The sequence below is a fragment of the Peromyscus eremicus genome, chromosome 11, assembly GCF_949786415.1.
Source record: "Peromyscus eremicus chromosome 11, PerEre_H2_v1, whole genome shotgun sequence".
Lineage (NCBI taxonomy): Eukaryota > Metazoa > Chordata > Mammalia > Rodentia > Cricetidae > Peromyscus > Peromyscus eremicus.
The window spans coordinates 62,476,533-62,495,637 of NC_081427.1; the positions used below are offsets into that span (position 1 = coordinate 62,476,533).

At 41.3% G+C, this 19,105-nt stretch overlaps 1 long non-coding RNA gene across 1 annotated transcript; it reads right to left on the reverse strand.

Annotated features, from left to right (window-relative positions):
* Positions 1-71: 71 nt before the first annotated feature.
* On the reverse strand, positions 72-17,890 carry LOC131921756 (uncharacterized). Its single transcript, XR_009382085.1, has 4 exons — positions 17,775-17,890; positions 17,056-17,120; positions 14,515-14,604; positions 72-330 (listed from the first exon to the last, which is right to left on the reverse strand). It is a non-coding gene; the product is annotated as an uncharacterized LOC131921756 (long non-coding RNA).
* Positions 17,891-19,105: the final 1,215 nt, after the last annotated feature.

Consider the following 19,105-nt stretch of genomic DNA (forward strand, 5'->3'; position numbering starts at 1 on the left):
ATTCAGATTTATAAAATACAGGACTCTGTGTCTTTGAGCTAAGCAACTCTTTATTGGGTGTTCAGTTCAACAAATGTTTACCAAAGAAAGGTTATACACAAAGTACAGACCTGAGCCATCTGGAGAAATTTTACAAACAGTTGCTGAACATTTGTGCTAGGTTTTGTTCTTGGCATGGGTTGTGATACTGAACAACACAGGTAAGCACTCTGTTGCCATAGAGCTCACACTGTAGTAAATGAAGCCTGGAACCCTCAGAACAGGACCATATATTGAGAAGCCGAAGCTACTCTGTAATTAACTGTGAATTCATGGAGCTCTTCAGAATATCTGAGAATACGAAAAGAAAAGAAAAAGTGAGCTGCTGGTCAATGAGACTTTTGCTAGACATGGCCCAGAAAACTCAACCTTCATCATTTCACATCTCTCTCATCCCTATACTCAGTGTCATTTGTAGGACCCATCACAAATACCTCTCATCTACATTCAAAGTAAGCCCCCTCAATTTACCTGTGAGTTAATAATCCCCGAAAACACAGTCACATTTCTGCCTCAACCTAACGATATTGTAAGGGGAAAGGATGACACCCACGAGACCTTCCCCACACATATTTACGGCTCTTGTCTGGATTTAAGTTTTTCACCAGGGTACTGACAATTTCTAGCAAATGCTTTTCAGATGAGATTTCACTGGAGATGTTCTCTGTGTTAACCTAAACTGAGTTTCTCTGTATTCTAATTGTAAAGGGTGCTTTGAAATGATTGTCCACTTTCTTTCAGACCAGGAACTCTCTTATCTCCTCAGTATACAATACTATCCCGACTATACTTGGCTCATATTTTCCCTGCCCCATTATCCTTTTCGTTTACCCATGATTTCTAATTTTCCTCTCCCATATTTGAGTAAAATTCGACATGAATTTTATTGCTTGCCTGTTGATTTTTTTCTTCCTGCCCTTTAAGAATTTCATCTGATAGTCACATCCCACAATCTCATAGAGAATAGACTTTCACACAAAGTTCTCATTGCCACTAAAGACTCTTGATTCTGCAGTAGAGAGACACCCCTATCTCCATATTGATAGGGGATTTTTTTTTCCTGAAAAGCAGCAGAGATTTTGGTGGCCAAAGTTCCAGTTGAAGGAATATGGATGAGTCTTGAACCATTTGCTTTGTTTATAGAGACTTTGCAACTTAATGGTGATCTTGGATATACTTAGCCAGTAAAGCATGGGTAGATTAAACAATGATGGGGGAACCTGCTTATAAAAGACCCTCCTGCTCTTTGCCTCTGAGCTGTGCTTTTTGCCCAAAGCTGTGATTGAGACAAGAGATTTTATTAAGGTAGTATTTGTAGGGATAAAATCCAAACATCAAGGAAGTGTGACACAGGAAAGAAGAAGACAATGCAGAGATGTCCTATCAAGATGGCTACCACGTGGGCATTATGTGTTCCCACCAGGATCTTGGAAGAAACGCTTTAGATGTTTTTTCAGAACTATGCATGGGGGAGTGCAAAAAGAAACAATTATTTATTGGTTGCTGTTTTCTGCTAGTGGTGGCCTGGATGCCTTGATCCCTCATATTTCAATTCTTGCTGATGACCCATGCGGCAGCTACAGAGAAGCCCTAGGGTCAAAAGCATAAGTACGGGGTCCAATTCGTCTACTGAAGGACGTCAGATCTTACCACAATTGATAGTGACTTTGATGATTTTGAGCCACAGCTCAATGGCTAACCAATATGGTACACATTGTTTTATACCATTTCATGCTGACTCGTTTCACGACCTTCGTCAAGCTGATAAGACTGGGAAGCCAAGGAATAAGTGACCTGGCTGAGTAGGGTTCATGACTTGTCTGAATATGGATTTTCTGGAGAAGTCAATCCATAAGTTATGGGGAAACTAAAGGGAAAAAACCCCCCGAGCAAAGTGGCAGAGAGAAACAAAGGACTCTAAAGACTAATGACAAAGGAGAACAATGCCTGTCGTGCCCCTGACACCTGTGCTTTTCAGAGCTCGTTCTAACGTGAGTATTCTGCTAAACACTGATGCTTCCCTTTCTGTAGTTTTATTAGTTGAATGGCCCTTTAAAGGGAGGGGGAATTAAACTAGCAAGGAAATGTAATTCATTTTCCAAAGATTTCAAGTGACAATTTCTCAGGAAGTTGCTGTCCCCCATGTCTGGCCTCTGCTGACTTGCAGAGCCCAGTCCACTTCATCCAGACTTTCAGGAAAGCTGTTCTACGAAGCCACTGCAGATAGGCTGGGCTGCAGGACTATAGTCCAGTATCCTACTGTCAAACAAGAGTAACCACTTGCTATGTTGTGTGTGTATATAAGTGTGAGCTTATGCATGCTACAGCTGGCATGGAGAGGTCAGAGGACAATTCGGGGCAGTTGGTTCTCTCCTCCCACCAGGGGTTCTAGAGAGTGAACTCAGGTTGTTAGGTTTCATGTCAAGCATTCTTACCCTCTAAGTGAACTATCTTACCAGCCTGGTCAAAGATTATTCATTTTCATAAGATCTTCCTATTCTGCCAGAGTTATGATAAACTGTGCTTCATACCCAGGAACATTCACAGATGGAACAGTCTGGAACCTGACAGAGAAACTCTTGACCCATCCCTATTGAAAGGCCCTCTGTCTGGATCTTGGGTCACACCTTCAGGGATGATTTTAGGAGTGTTTTTAGGCACTGATAGATTGATTTCCTTTTTTAACTGTTCCCAATTCTGCATTGACTCTTTGTTTCCTACCAAAGGCTACTTGTGTGCACCTTTGAAATGATTGCTGCTGTTGTTATTATTAATTCACTTCCCTAGGAACCTCTTTCTGGAGGGAGGCAGAGGTGGAACTGTGATCTTGGAAGCAATAATCATTTACTTCTTAAGGCAGGTTGTGCAAGGGTAGCAACTCAGTGCCTATGACAGTGTCATGGTCGTCTGCAGAAGGCCAGTAGAAGGGGTCAGCTCCACACACTGCTGTCAATCAGGGGACGCTCAATTATAGAAAGGATTGTGAAGAAGGGCCCTAAAGCCTGACAGGAAATATTATGAGCTAACACTTTTGTTCCCTGGGATTTTGATCCCACATCAGTTAGAAGGTACAAGTATCTTTCCCCCAAGCAAACAGTGGCGTAAATAGCACTCTTTTAAAAAAAAATCTCAAATTATACTATTTCTAATTTAAACAGAGAGCTTGAGACAATTTTTGTCATCATTTTTGAGGAGGGGCCAAAAGCCAGCCCCTGTATCTCCACAGACTTCATTAGCAAGTGTGTGAGGAGACACTTTTTCTACTTCTTGAATGATTTTTGCAGTAACTTTTATTTTTCCTTTCTTTTATTTGGGGACTATAATATAATTATACTGCTTCCCCCCTACCTTTCCTCCCTCCAAACCTTCCTAGACACAGCTCCTTGTTCTCTTTCAAATTCATGAGCTCTCTTGTAATTAATTGTTCTTACATACATATAAGCAGCATATAATGCTACTAGCATGTATGATTGTAGGGCTGACAGTTTTGTATCACATGGCCCATTGATGTGCTCTTCCCTGGGGAAGACTGTTTCTCACTTTCCACATTCCTTCACTGCTTGTAGGTCTTAGCATAGGTTGAGGCCTTGCTGTCTTCACCCTGCCTACTTGATTTCCCCTGTCTGTTGTTGTCCTTCTTTGGGTCATGTTTAGGCAGACTTTATGGATTTACCTTCTGATATAAGGTTATTTAAAAACCTTCCGTGAGTACGGTCATCCAGTGTTTTGAAATCAATTAGGCTTTCTATCAATATCCTTCTAGTAATTAACAGAGAAGCATTTGCAACCAAGTCCTCTCTAATGTCACTTAAAAGCATAATAGAACCATTGATAATGTCTTAAATAAAACAACTGCCAGCATCCTTGCAGCCTAGACACAGGTGCCAGCTTTGGCCCTCAGAGTCATCCATCAGTCCTGCTAATAGAACGACTCCAACAGAATGGTCTCATAAAGAAATGTGAGTTTAGTTCTTATTTTATTCTACTCAATTAGAGAATCACTGCAGACTCTGTCCTGCATTTTCGACACATGTTTCCAATTAGTGCGGCAGTGCAGGCCCCTGACTTGATAAAAGCATTGACGTGTACCTTCAGTGCCTGGACAATGTACTCTTTCATTTTACAAGGTGGCCAAAGTGCAGTTTTAAATATCTTTTAAAATGTTAACAAAAACCCAGAGGTATAAGCTTAGAGAAAGGTGAAGAAAGCAGAATGCAACGTTGTTTGAATTGCCTGCGATAGATTTCTAGAACCATGTGTGCATAGGGGGACTTATTTGCCAAAGTCTGCACTGAGCATTTGCAAGCTTGTGTGCAAAAAGCATTACAGCTCCTGGGAATTGCACTCCAAGACCATTAGATGGGAACTTGGTTACCTCAGGAAATACAACTTACTGTACGGTAAATTTGTTTCATACGGCCATTCTGCTCAAAAGGCAATAGAACTCCCCATTCAAGTAAATTGTTTCGGAGCCTGCTGCAAACGGATGGGCTACTTGCCTGCAGCAGGGCTCCTCCGAGTAACTGCTAGAAGCCTGGTGTGGTTTAAAGTGGCAAAATAAAGTGAGCGCCCCAGAATCTGGAAATTCGGTGTAGGCATGCTTAATTTAGGCCTTCGGACTCTACTTTCTGTGAAAACAAAGGAAACTTACAAGAGGAAAAATTAAGATAAATAAAATATTTTATGACTCTATTGGATGTTGTGTACCCTCCACGGATCCAGGAACACTGGGATGATTTTCCACTCTGGGTCATGGGAAATCATGATGTCTTCTGTCTCAGAAGGGTGATAACGTAACCCTTTGTGTGATTAGTTCCTGCATAAAGCAACGAACAAAGCTCTCAGTGTCTGGCTTTTACATTTCCAGATACCGCTCAGCTTTGTGCCATAATGCTCAAACAATAGTGCCCATCAAGGGCAAAGCACTCTGCCCCCTAGACACACTGCAGAAGTCTGGAATGCACTTACTAGTGCAAAGCAAAACCAAAAAACTGAACAGGTAAAACTGAGTAATTGGGGGTGTTTTCGTTTGTTTGTTGGTTGGTTTTCGTTCTTGTTTTTTTTTTTTTTTTTTTTTTTCTAATTTTAACTAGAAAAAGAGTAATTGAGATGGACTTTCTGGGAGCTTCAGTGTCAGGCTCTGTGACAAAAGTCGCCGGTGTCCGGTTTAGGTCTCATACAATAGTTCTCCATGTCTGTATGAGGGTGCCACAAAGTAATGGACAGAAAGCCAGCAGACATACCTTCCATCTCTTTCCCTCTCACTCCGATTACCCTCTCTATTGACATCTGAAGTGCATCCTCAAAAATATACCTGGAGAGAAGTATACCATCTCCATTGGCTCTCTTCACCGCTCCACTGACTCTTACTAGGTTGACTTAATTACAGAAGTGATTATTCTCCGGCTTTAATGAATAACTCAGGATTTAGAATATTGCTAACTTTCCAGAACACTGTCTCATACAAGTCATGCTGGAGGCTTACATCCCATGATCTGTTGGAACCCATTGCAATGGGGCCATCATTTCTACCGTAGCACCAAAGAGTTCTTCATGTCCCCACAATATCCACAATGCTAAATTCAGTGGCCATTCCTAAGTCTCATCTGAATCATACTACAACATTGACGATCGAAATGCTCCACGTTTACAAACTGCTGTCTTAGCTCTCTTCTCTCTACCTCACAATACCCCACTTTGGCTCTTTTTGCTCCCTTCTCAGTTTGGTAAGACTTGTGAAAGGCTCTCTAGCTGGACACAGTCTCTTCTTTTGCACATTGGCCCTTATTGTGGACTAAATTGTGTTCTGCCTAAAATTTACGTGGTGAAGCCTCTACCCACCCCTGTGATAGTGTGGTCTTCAGAGGGATAATTGGTGTAGATATCTAAGGTCATGCCAATAGAGTTCCTGTAATGAACTTTGCACCCTTAGAAGAAGAAGAAACTAAAATATGGATGTGATGGCACAGCCCTGTAATCTCAGCATTTGAAAGGCAAAGTCAGGATTCCTGCAAGTGTGAGGCTAGTCAGAGTTAATTAATGGTATTCTGTCTCAAGGGGGAAAATCCTTTCAAACACTGCTTTGAACCAGTCTTTCCCATTTTATAAACAATTCCATTTCTCCTCTCCTCTTTGATTCATCATTTTTTCCCTACCATCTACACCTAATTTACAGCAGAATGCGTCCAGAATATTTATTTTTTAGTAATGTCACAGCTATGTGAATTCAGCATCTCATTCACTTGAATGATTGCAGGAACGTCCTAGCCACTCTCCCTGGGCCTCAACACACAGTAACAAGTAACCGAAATGTCACATGGCACCCTTTCTCTCCTCAAGACGCCACAGGACTCCTCTAGCCTTCAAATTGAAGTCACAGTTCCCGCCATGACTTACAAAGATCTGGGAGTCACCAGCCTGTACCACCTCACTGACTTCATCTCCATCATCTGCCCGGTCCTCTGTGCCCACTTTCTGCTCCAAGCACACTCAAGCAATCACTGTACCCGCTGTCTTTGTGTGTACTGTACCTTCTAGTAGGGGTGCAGGAATGTTCCTTCCCTCAGATAATACCTAGCTTTCTATTTTTTATGTTGCTGTTCAACTTCAAAGTTCATGTCATCTGAGGCATTCCCTCACCACCCTGTGTAGAATGCCCCCTCCTCTCTGCCTAGCACAGTACTATTCTCATTGCCCTGATTAGGTTTTTTTTTTTCACACTGTGTATCAGAACCTGGCATTCCAAATGGTGTATTTATTTGTTTTTAACCACCTTTCCCCACCACACTATAAACATAGTTAGAACAGGGGTCTATTCTGATTTATTCTCCCCTATAGCCTCTGTCTAGAGCAGTGTATAATAGGTGCTCAATGAATATTTTATCTAACTATCATTATAACTATACAAAAGATTAATACATAAAAAGGCCTGTGATGTGGTTGATTTATCTCAATGAAATGTCCCAGAATAAACCATTTACCCCCTATAAAATCAAACATGAAAGGTCGAGCAAAAGGACAGAATCAGACTCTTAACATTGACATTTTTTTCATGTTACACATCTGTGTGCACATCTCACGTACAAGCCCCAGCTGAAATCACTAAATTTAAAATTTCGAAACAAAGACCTCACCCTTCAGCCTGTGTGAATGTTGGATTCTTCCCTCTACAAATCCATTGTGGTCATTGTTTATCATTTCAGACAAACCATCTGGCTGGGGTCTTAGGTTTCTGTCCCTCTCTAGACTTACTTCTCTATCATCTTAGACCATGTGATCTTGAATAGTTGCACCAAAAAAAAGCTTCATGCCCCAAATGGGCCTCAAGACTTCTCTCAGCTCATGCTATGATAAAAGCCCAGCTGAGTCAAGGATGTCTTTAAGTTCCCATCTGTTCTCCAATAACCTCTGTATTGCTAAGTCCACTGGCCAGCCCATCATCTTCATTGTACTTCTACTGTAATGGTGATTGTGTGAAAACCCAAAAGGTTAGCAATAATGCAAAAGAAGTACCACAAACTCAGGAAGTGACCGTAGTCAGACTTCTGGAGAGTTACCAGAAACAGGGGGTATGTTACAAAAGCCACAATACGTACGTCACAGCACAAGGACATGCATGCCCACCAATGGAGTATCTAACATACCTGCCCTCCCAGCTCAGGAGTCCTCAGACTGCAGGGGTAAGAAAATAGTTTCACTTTTCCTAAAACTTGCTTTCTGGGCCTTCACTATATAACCCTGCCATTCATTGTCTCTTATTCTGGAATACCCCTGAATGAATAACAAGACAAATAATTAATTGGGGTTTTTTTATGGTGCTTTTGAGGTCATTGATATTAAGCTGCTGTGGTGTCTTCTCGTGTGAGTTGATCTAACTCAGAGTTACTGACATAATTAATAATCCAGCTGGATTATTATTGAGTTGACAATTTGGAGGATCTAACAGCACAGACATTTCTATATTTGCAGCCACGTGCTGTACTGAGGGGTACAGGACTTTCTTGATGCAGCAGTTTCCCAGTTTTAAAAACACGTCTGTTGGCCCCTGATAGTAAGCTCGTCACGGAATGTCAACAGACAAAGCAGAGTTGCTGTGGCTGGGGTGGGACGCTCCGGTTCTTACTTTGGGGACAGAATTTGGAAGGCAGTGGTGCGATCATTGTGAGAGCAGACTCAAAAGCCAAGCTCTGTTCAAAACTCAGTTCTCATTGACCCTCGGAAAATGTCTTTTGCTTCCAGACTCCAGCTTTGTCACCTCTGAAATGCAGCCAAGAATCCCAGGTGGTTCTGAGGACCAAGTGAGATAACATGAACAGTGATTTTCCTTGTGCCTGTGCTCAAGACTCTCTGGGAAATGGCAGGGGTGAGGGGTTGGAGTTTGATCTGCTGGCACTTCCACCTGAGTCTGAAACTGTCCTGGGGGAAGGATAGACGCAATGTAATGCCCCAGGCAGCAAAGCCTGGTGCTAGTGACTAACGACATCCCTGAGGGTAGTAGAACAATCACTTTTTTGTGAGCAGAGTGAAGTCCCTCCCTGCTGTGACTAACCATGACTAACACAGAGAAGGGAACTGGCCACCCTCTTATAAGACACTATTGGGAAATTGACCATGATTTCTTACAGAAATTTCACCATAGATAACGTCTGATCCTTGTAGCTGCTATAGTATTTCACAAGCTGGAAGAAGTTTACTCATTTTCAGGAAACAAAGGGGCAACCATAAAATACACTAAATGCAAAATTTCTAGAAATTAGTTTTGAATTCCTAAAGTAAAATTCATTTCTTAATGGTGTGGTAACAGCCTTCTGTTAAGGCAGGTTGTGTTCTTGAATACATTGGCATAGGCAGAAATGTAGGTCTTGATAAATGATGGTGAGCAGGGATGTGATCTGAAAAATGCATATCAATTACAGAAAAAAAAGTCCATATTGGAATTGTTTTGAAATTATCTCTCTCAAAGCACTGCGAAGCTTTTCCATGAGGCCTATCAGAAATGTCACTGATAGTGGTTAAGTATGTAGCAACGTCTTGAAAGTGGCTTCAATACGGTTCCTTCTTTCTTAGAAACCCCCACCTTTTGTAACCTATTGCTCCATATGGTCCCCAAAGCAATGATCTTGCAAAAACGTGACTTGTGCTGCAAGTGGTGTGTGCCGTAAGATACAAAAGGAGGAACAAACCGGCCGAGGCTGAAAAGCCATTGGGTTTCTTCCCTGATGTTTTCTATGTCTTCTCTCTCCTTAGAACTGTGTGGGACTTACAGGGCCCAGACCTGGTCATGTTGCACATCCCTTGGCAGGATGCTGAGCAAGTGAAAGCCCCTGAGTTGTATGTGAAATGATTCTGAGGCTTCTTTTACTTCTCCAAACTTTTCTTGCCCCCCCTGATGACCAGTGTCACTCATAGCACGGTGACAAAGACAACAAAGTCACATGACCTCAGGTACTATTTGTGTGATTCTTTTTTTATTTACTTATTTAACACTCATGCTTTATGTTTGCTTATTCTTTTGACAGTGCCAAGGTTCAAATCCAGGACCTTATGCATGTAAGCATGTTCTCTGCCACTGAAGAATTACCTCTAGCCCTACAGATGTGGTTCTTGTCACAGAATCTTGGACATCTCAATATTAAGAGCTATGAATCCAGAGCTGTGGTTTCTACCTATTCTTGGAAGCATTCTCCTGCCCAGAGAGAAAGGAGGTTTCCCCAGAAACACAGCATCCCCACTCCTCTTATCTTGTATTGTGGGTCACTCAGACATGCTCTCTAATAAAACTCCTAGGAACACACAAATCCTTTTTATTTCTTTATTCTGCTGCCTGTCTCCAGAGATCTGCCTCTCTGAGTGTTCGCTTTTGGAAAGTGCCAATAATCTAAGACTGAATCCGCAGTCTCCTTCCCACTGTTAGCCATGCCACATGCCCACTTGAGAACTTTCCAGCGGGCTGAATGGCATCACCATGCTGGTGGTTGCCCTAGTTATAAACTGCTACAACCAGGCATTATACCTACTTCTGAAAAGTCTTTCATTTCTTACCGTGTAGCACTTAATTCAATTCTCCCTTCCCCCCTTTCTCCCCCACCCCGTTCTTTCTTTCTCTTTCTCCCTCCCTCCTTTCTCTAACACTCCTGCTGTGATGTCCACACCACCACCATCACCAGCACGAACAACCCATAACCGTGTTGGTGGACAGAGAGAACTGACTGTTGCACAGGGAAACTCCATTGCCGACCACACAGATGCTGTGTGACAACCACACTACACAGGTTGATGCGATGGCCTCCAGCGACTCTTCATCTACCTTTGCCACGTTCCCAACCCTTGTTTGAAATTTAACAGCTATGCTCCTTGTGACATCTCCACTCCATTAAGAAGTCTAACCTTGAATTATCAGACAAGGGCTGTCATAACACGATGCTGCCTCGTGGCGGTGGCACTTTTCCTATTTTCTATTCTCCCCTTTAGTGACACTCCTCTCAAGCTCCCCAACTTCGCATGTGTGACTGGTAAGTTCTCTCTCTCCATTTCTCTCTGTCTCTGTCTGTCTGTCTCTCTCTGTGTCTATCTATCTCTTTCTTTCTCCCTCTCTGTCTCTCTCTGTCTTTATCTGTTTCTCTCTCTCTTTCTCTATCTCTCTCCATCTCTTTCTGTATCTCTGTCTCTCTCCCCCTCCCTCTCTCTCCATCTCTGTCTGTCTCCCTGTCTTTGTCTTTCTCTCTCCCACTCTCTCCCTCTCCCTTTGTCTCTGTCTCTCTGTCTTTGTCTGTCTGTCTGTCTCTCTTTCTCACCCCTCTCTCCACCTCTCCCTGTCTGTCTGTCTGTCTGTCTCTCTTCTCCCTCTCTCCCCTTGTCTGTCTGTCTGTCTCTGTCTCTCTGTCTCTCTCTCTCTCTCTCTCTCTCTCTCTCTCTCTCTCTGTGTGTGTCGGTCCGTCCCTCATTTCTCTCTGACCCTGAGCCCATTATGTCGAATCTTCTGCCTTCATCTCCTTGTACAGTACAGTGACTTCACAGTCCTCCCCTGCTCTCTGGCTGACTCCCATTCATCCGACAAGTATCTCCGATGAAGTGTCCCGGTCCCCAGGAAGTTTCCCTTGACTTTTCCAATCTTAAGTAGGTATTTCTCTTAAGTGCACTCTCCAAACTGTATTGTGTCAGCCATCACACTCACTCTGCTGCAGCCACACGCTCAGTTCTCTAATTATCTCTCTCTTTCAGCTCACGAGTTCAAGCAGCCTCGGCCTTCCTTTTCCTGTGTGCCGGCCTGCACATGAGCGAATCTTCCTGAATAAATGAACTAGCCTCTCATGGAAATAAAACTGAGGGAGCGTTTAGAGAAAGATAGATCAGTATATACACACTACTGTAAGAGTTGGTGAGGGAGAAGCAGCAGGCTCCCTCCAGAACCAGATCCACATGACTTAGGTTTACGGCAAGAAGATTTTCAGTGGCATCGTGGGGCTGGAAACCAAAGTGGAGTTCATTGAAACTGCTTGTGACATGACAATGTGTAGGAACCAAAGGTGAGCAAACTCACTGAAAAGTTGTTCCACGATTAAAAAAAGAAGATATTGTTGGTAAAAAAGTGGAGAGACATATATACAAATACATACATGGAAGATTTTTTAAAAGTCACTTCTGGCAAAAAAAATAAAAATCAAAACTCTCCCTAGGATGAACCAAAAGGAGACAATAAAAATGGGGGAGGGAGAAAGCACAATTGGGTAAATGTATACACTCACATTTTTAATCACAAGCTTTGACAAAAGTCTGCTGAGAGAAATAAAAATTCCCAAAGGCACTAGAAAGGGAGCGCACAGTGCTACTTGGCTGTGCATTGTGTAGTGTTAGTGTCTTTGTTGGTAGACATTGTTGCTGTGTTGTGTAGTGTTAGTGTCTTTGTTGGTAGACATTGTTGCTGTGTTGTGTAGTGTTAGTGTCTTTGTTGGTAGGCATTGTTGCTGTGTTGTGTAGTGTTAGTGTCTTTCTTGGTAGGCATTGTTGCTGTGTTGTGTAGTGTTAGTGTCTTTGTTGGTAGACATTATTGTTGTGTTGTGTAGTGTTAGTGTCTTTGTTGGTAGACATTGTTGCTGTGTTGGAACTACAATGTAAAGGAAAATGGAACAGAGATGTGGGAAATCTTTTGCCTTAATTTATTAATTTTTTTCAGAAAAGTCTAGTGACTCATGCAATAAACAAGCATATATTCACCTCCCACTTAAAGTACTACCATGCACACTTGAAGACCTAGTGGATCCTGAAGCAAAAATCATTTTTCTCCTGAAAAATAAATCTCCCTCCAAGGTGCACTTCATTTCTTGCATGAAAAATGTTTCTGCTGTAGAAAGTCATAACTAACTTGTTGAAGTTTACACAGCAACATTTCCAGTAAACAGAGCAGAGTGCAGCGTTTCAAGGAGGCTGTGTGAGGGCTGTGAGGATGAAAGCCATGGAAGACTAGCAGATGTGCCCCCAGGCCCTCCTCATTGTCATCAATCATAAGCCTGTCCTGTTCCCGTGCTTCTCAAGCAGTAGGTCTCGGACCCCTGAGGGTAGCAGAATTTATTGTGAGGGGGTCTGTAAATCCACATACACATTCAGTCTGGGCAGACTAAATAAATAATATGTCATGAGCGTACATTACTATTTTTAACACGGCTATAGAAGAGGTGATGGGAAAGCATAGTTTTGTTCATTTGGCTGAAGTAACAGCCGTGCTTGGCCCTTGGGTCTTCTCAATCTACAAATATTGAAAGCTCCATTGATACATCCTCATAATCAAAAACAGTTGAGTGAGTATTGCCATTTGCAGAAAGGCTCTATGAAGGTATTTTTGTGGGGGTGTGTGTCATAACATGTGGAAGTCAGAGAACAACTTGTGGGAGTCGGTTCTTCCCCTTATGTTCTGGGGTCTAACTCAGATCGCCAAGCTTAGTAACAAGAGCCTTTGCTAGTGAGTCATCTCAACAGGCTTTGGTGTGTGTGTGGGCACGGGTTCTTAGATGAGGTTGTACTTCTCATCCTCCTGCATCCGCCTTCCTGTGCTAGAATTACACCTGTGCTAACCACCATGCCTGGTTTCTTTGGTCTTGGTGGTCATCAGAAGGGCTGCATGCATGCTCGGCAGGCGCTCTAATGACTGAAGACATCCTGAACGCATTACACTGAGTTTTTAAAGCTTTTCATGCATTATTAAAATTCTGTAAAACGGTATAACATGCTCAAGGAAGAAGCTTGTTTTATTCAATGGTTATTCCTGTAGACTGCTTTTGTGCTAAAGCCAGTGTTAGTCCACACTGAAAACATCAGCATGGCTTGAAAATGAAACCTAGCATCCAGAACAAAATTTGTCATCTGACAGGAAGGGTTTCTCTTTTGAATATTGATAGTATTCACCAAGGCAGGAAAAGGGAGAAATCCTGCCTTCCTTCTACTTGCTTTCTGCCTGGAGGGATCATCCTTTGTATTTTATTCCTCTTTCCTCTATGTCATGGTGTCTCAGGGACTACTCATGTAAGAGGGTAAAGATTACTTTTGGAACGCAGGCAGGGTCGTCTCAAGTGCCTTACTCAATTCAGGTCAGACGTCACTGCTATCGTTTTAAAAGCCAGTGGGTGTAAAACTCGCTGTTCCTTTCTATCTGTGAGATAATCCTGGCTCTCCCTCTCTCTCCATGATGCTATTGCCAAAAAGAATGAATCCCACACCTACCTCACTCACAGTGATCTCTGAAACAAGAGGAGCGGGTGTTTCTTACAGCTAACTGAAAATATTTCCCTTCAAAGACTGTAAATAGCACAAATGCCTACTCCAATTGATGGATAATCCTCACAATACTTTTTTTCCAATACAGCATTTTAGAGACAGCATCACAATTAGGATAAGTGGGCTGAAGTAACTAACCAATGTTCCAATCCTAGATCTCCTTGCTTAACTCTCAATTCTCAAACTAGCCTCTTGACCTCTTTTTGGAAGCCAGCTTCCTTGAAAACATATCTTGATTATCCAAATTTTCCATCTAAGTAACAGACAGGGGCTGATGCTGCAGAGGCAGTGGAGTGATGCAAAAAAAAAACCAAAAAAAAACAAAAACCCAAAACAACAACAACAAAAAAGCTCTTCCCAGAAGACATTTCCTTAAGATTTCTTAAGTCCATATACCGTCAATGTCAAGAGACTGACAGACAGGAGGCCCCTCCTGTATTCAAGGCCACCTGATTTCCTTACTTGTAATCACTTACAGTGTACCTCAATATGTTTATAAAACAAGCAGCACCATTTTTCTTTGTAGTTGTATCTTATTAATTATCAACTAAATTGTTAATCTTTTTTATTTATTTCAGACAGTATATATATATATATATATATATATATATATATATATATATATATACTTGAAATATATACTTGAAAATACCTTTATATCTCAGATACATGGTTTTTAATGAAATGGGAGTGCTACTTGTTACATACCAAATATGCTTTGCGTTTTAACTTTACTTAGAATGTAGAGACAGAACTCTTGTGTCTTCTTGGGCTGAGACTACGTAGTAAAACTTGATCCTGTAAACACATAAAAAATGGTGTTGCTGTCTATTCACACTGCCACTGTGAAAAAAAAAGGCTGAATTGAGTTAAAATAGGAGATTTATGAGTCAGAAAGAATAGTGAGGAAAAGCAGACTCTACTAAGAAATGTCATGACAGACATTTTCATGTCACATTCAAAATACGAAATAAACACTTGTCATAGAAAAATATTCTATGATTATGACATTTATGAAAAATATAATTTAAAACATATATGCTTATAACTCTGTTCAATTTAGTACTCGAGACATTATTAACACTTCACCTTTCATTATCTTCCTAAGTTCTATCCCAAATTCATACAAAGGAAATGTAAGAGGTATGATGTCCCTGTCCAGTGTCTGAGCATCTCAGGATATCTTCTATTGTAGCTGAAAAAGACTGATAGACAAATGTCAACATTGGCTTAAAAATAAAAAATACCTTATAGTAAAAATAGTGGCAAGGTAGAAGTGGTCTCTGGTATGCAGGATTAGTTAAGAGTAATGGCTGCTCTTCCGGAGGATCCAGGTTCAATTCAAACACCCTAGTAGTAACGAAGAACCATTCCAGTTTCAAAAGATCCAATGCCTTCTTTGAGCCTCCACAGGCATAGCATGTATGTAGACATACATAAGGGCAAAACACGCATATAAATAAGATGAAATGAACCTTTAGAAGTGGTCTGTTGTATGGATTCATTCAGTTGTGTGTTTGAACAAAATAGAAAGCAGAGATGTCCATCATTTCAGAACATGGAATTACACTTGGTTTGCTCCTGCTGGGCATTTTATACATGATACTCGAGGGCACTGTAAGGGTAACTGGCTTACCACAATTAAAACCATAGCATGTGGGGAAAGTTTTAGTCATACTACATGATTCCCGAGTCTCATCTTTGCTAAGGGATCAAGAAGATTCAAGTCAAATTCCTTCAGACTTAAATTGAAGCATATAGTTACAGGATTTTTTATAGTTCTTGTGACTAAGAAAATGTTATTTTCTAAAATAATTTGAATTCTACTTTGATTCTGCGGTTTAAGGGAATAAGTAATAAATAATAAGATAAAAATGATGTGTGTAGAAATGTGGTAAATAAAGTAAGGGAAATTCCAGGGGCATTTTTTCACAAGTCAATTGGCCTAAGCTTTTCATCATTTTTGGCTTTTAATTTCTCATTAGAAATAGTCTTTAATAACGTATTCATTGTACGTCAATGACTTGTCCATATTTCTCTTCTGGAAGCTGAGCAAACCACTTCTAGTGATTATTCTACTTGGAGCTGTCTGTCTGCTGAACTGACTTTGTTTCCCTCTGACTGTGATTTGAGGCTGAATATTCACCAACAGGAAGTAACACTGGTGTGGATCCCAACTTGGCAAAATTATTGGGCTCCACCCCAACAAGTCACCAAGTTGTTTGAGTTTAGTCAGAACACTAATTCGTCACTCCATAAAACTAAAAGTGGCTCTCCATTCCACAGTAACCTGTTCATTGACCATAGAGAAAGTGAGATCTGTGAATAAATTCATTGATGATAAAGCCAAACTTTCTCAGATGTCGAAAGAGATCTGAGGCTGTTCTGTTTTTTCAGTCTCCTTGAATAACGGGGGAAGGCGAGGAAAGAAAGGTTGGGACAAAAAGAGAGAGGGACATCTTCACTCTTTAAAATTGTGCTGTGAATATATAAAATAAGATAGTAGCACTGAGAAAAGATCATGCAGGCCAATCCAGGGCTTTTGAATATAAGGCCTAGCTGTATTGATTTCCCCAAGATGCTACCTCTCCCAGTCATAGACTCTCCTCAGCACTGGGTAGAAACTTCTGGTACCACTTAGCTACATTTTAGAGATAGATGTCAAGTAATGCAAGCCATGTCTATTAGAGAAATGTAATGTGGTGATGAAAAAGGGCACCGTCTCTGCAGGTGGAAGAAGCGAGGTGTTAGGACATCTTGAGTGTGTAGACGACCATGTTAATTAACAAATGATGAAGACTGAGAGCATAATTACAAAGCCACTATAAAAGGCCAAATCACAGTCAATCAAGACTTCAAACTGATAAATCTATGTGATTTCCGTAAGGGATACAGTCAGGTTGGTTCCATGTAGTGAAGAGAAGACAACATGTCACTTTTAGATATTCCTTATATCCTGCCCTATTTCAGTCCTAAATATGGAAATCTATGAAGAAACAGCTTTTTCTGATTGGGCATTAATCTTGAGAGAAGAGGTAGTTAATTGTGACTCAGTCTTTTGTGAGACATACTCTTTTCTGAGTAATGCTCCAAATATTTGGATCTCAGTAATGGCTTTCTTTTCTGGGAAGAATTTTACTTTTCTAGAGAGCCAGAAAAATCCCTCCTCGTTAACCATCAGAACAACCTCCCAGAAAGCTGTTTTTTGTATCTCCTGCTGTTGAGAGTCTGAACTCCTGGGTAACTTACCAGCCATTTTGAACCCAAACTTAGGAAACTGCTATTGGTTTTCTGTCCTCATAGATCTTTTCCAGCTGTTGAAAACAAAAGTATGAGATGTTCTGAGCCAAGAGAACTTGTATTTTTTTTTTAAGAAAAAAAAAATCAGATTCCCATGTAAAGATAGATGCACCGATAATGTCAGCATCAACCCTGTGCTGTGCAGATGTCAGGGTATGGACACTATCTGCTATTAGTGGAAATGAAATATGACACGGAGGTTTTGGCAGTATACACCAAAAACCTCAAAACATATAAGTTTTTCCGTTCACGATGACAGACTGGCCATATACATTGACCTCCCATTTCTTCCAAGAACCCATTAAATTAAAAGAATAGATATATAGAATACCCCTTGTATCTATGTCTTTCAGAACACAGTAAGAAAAATCAAGTCAAATAGTTTTAGCGGAAAATATTCAGTATATACCACCATTTACCAAAGTATGGGGTGATGTAAAAAGTCATAAAAGTAAGCAACATCAGATGCTATTAACAACACTGTGGCTGGAGGGGCCCAGGGACAAGATATTGTTAGCAGATCCCAAATCAAAGACTGCCAGGCAGGAATTGGAACCACAAGTTAAGGGCTATGTAGGTTCAGAGGGTACTGAGTTGAATGAAATAAAAGAAGTGTTGGCGATTGTACAGAGGCTGCCCAAGGCATCCTCGGGTGGAGATACGCTTACCTTCTCTGTTTTCCCCTATTCCCAATATCTCTCCGGTGCTTCTTAATGGTTGAACCTGGATGAAGGCTGCCTGGCAATGGGTAGCAAAGTATCACTGTCTGGGGTCGGTTCCCTGTGACTGAAAAAAGTGAGGCTCAGGGGACAGAGAACAAGAGCACAAAGGAAAATGCCCAGCACAAGAGGAGAGACAAGGCCTGTGCATTCCTGAAGGCTACATTTCTAATTAATGCCTGGAGTATAAGTGTAGAAAAGAGCATTTGACAAGAAAAGAGTGAGGAGTCCACAGCCCACAAAGAGATCGATGTAGAAAGAGGGCAGCGGGCCTGCCTTTGGTACCCCAGAGAACTCTGGGTACAAAATCAGCTGGCAAAAGTTAGGCAGAAGGTAAAATATGAAGCTAACAACAGATTACTTGAGGCTGAATATGACGGTTCCAGCCAGTCAGTCCCTCTTCACCAACATGGACACAAGGCACAGAGAGGCAGCATTTTGTCCCAGGGGAGACATCTGAGAAATTTTTTCTGAAGAAGCCAAACAAATCAGAAAAGTAAAACTTCTAAAAGGTACGCAAGAGGGAAACCGTCATCTCTGGATTGTTTATGAACCATTAACCTAACAGGCAGCTTCCATTGCTCACCCTGAAGAACTTACTAGTCAATGTTGTCTGACCCATCCTAGGAAGACATTCCATAGATACAGGAGAAACTTTGTAGGAAAGCTATCCTATTAACACAACAAAGCAGAAACCTATGTTCATCTCTTCAAGAATCCTCCTTAGTAAGAGACGGAAGTCACTCGCACTTGAGGAAAACAGTTGAAAGTAAAAGGGAAGTTCCAAAGCTTTAAAAACGGAAAAGTCACCTTAGAGGAAGCTGAACGAGTTGAGGAAATAAAAACAAACATTTAAAACATTCGTAAAAGCATCCTGAAAGCGGGGCGGTTGTGGCACACGCCTTTAATCCCAGCACTCGGGAGGCAGAGCCAAGAGGATCTCTGTGAGTTCGAGGCCAGCCTGGGCTACAGAGTGAGTTCCAGGAAAGGCACAAAGCTACACAGAGAAACCCTGTCTTGAAAGAGAGAAAGAAAAGAAAGAAAGAAAAGCATCCTGAAAATACATCCAACCAAAGAAACAGAGCAATGAGAAACTGAGATTTAATTATGACTGCCAAATTTAAAAACATCAAACAGAAGCCAGAAAATAATATAAATCCACCAAAAATTAAAACTACAAATGAAAAAGATGGTAAGATAAGGAACAAACTGAGCAGGCCAACGTCCAACTAATAAAAACCATAAAAAGAAGGAAAGAGAGAAAAACATGCTAACATTGT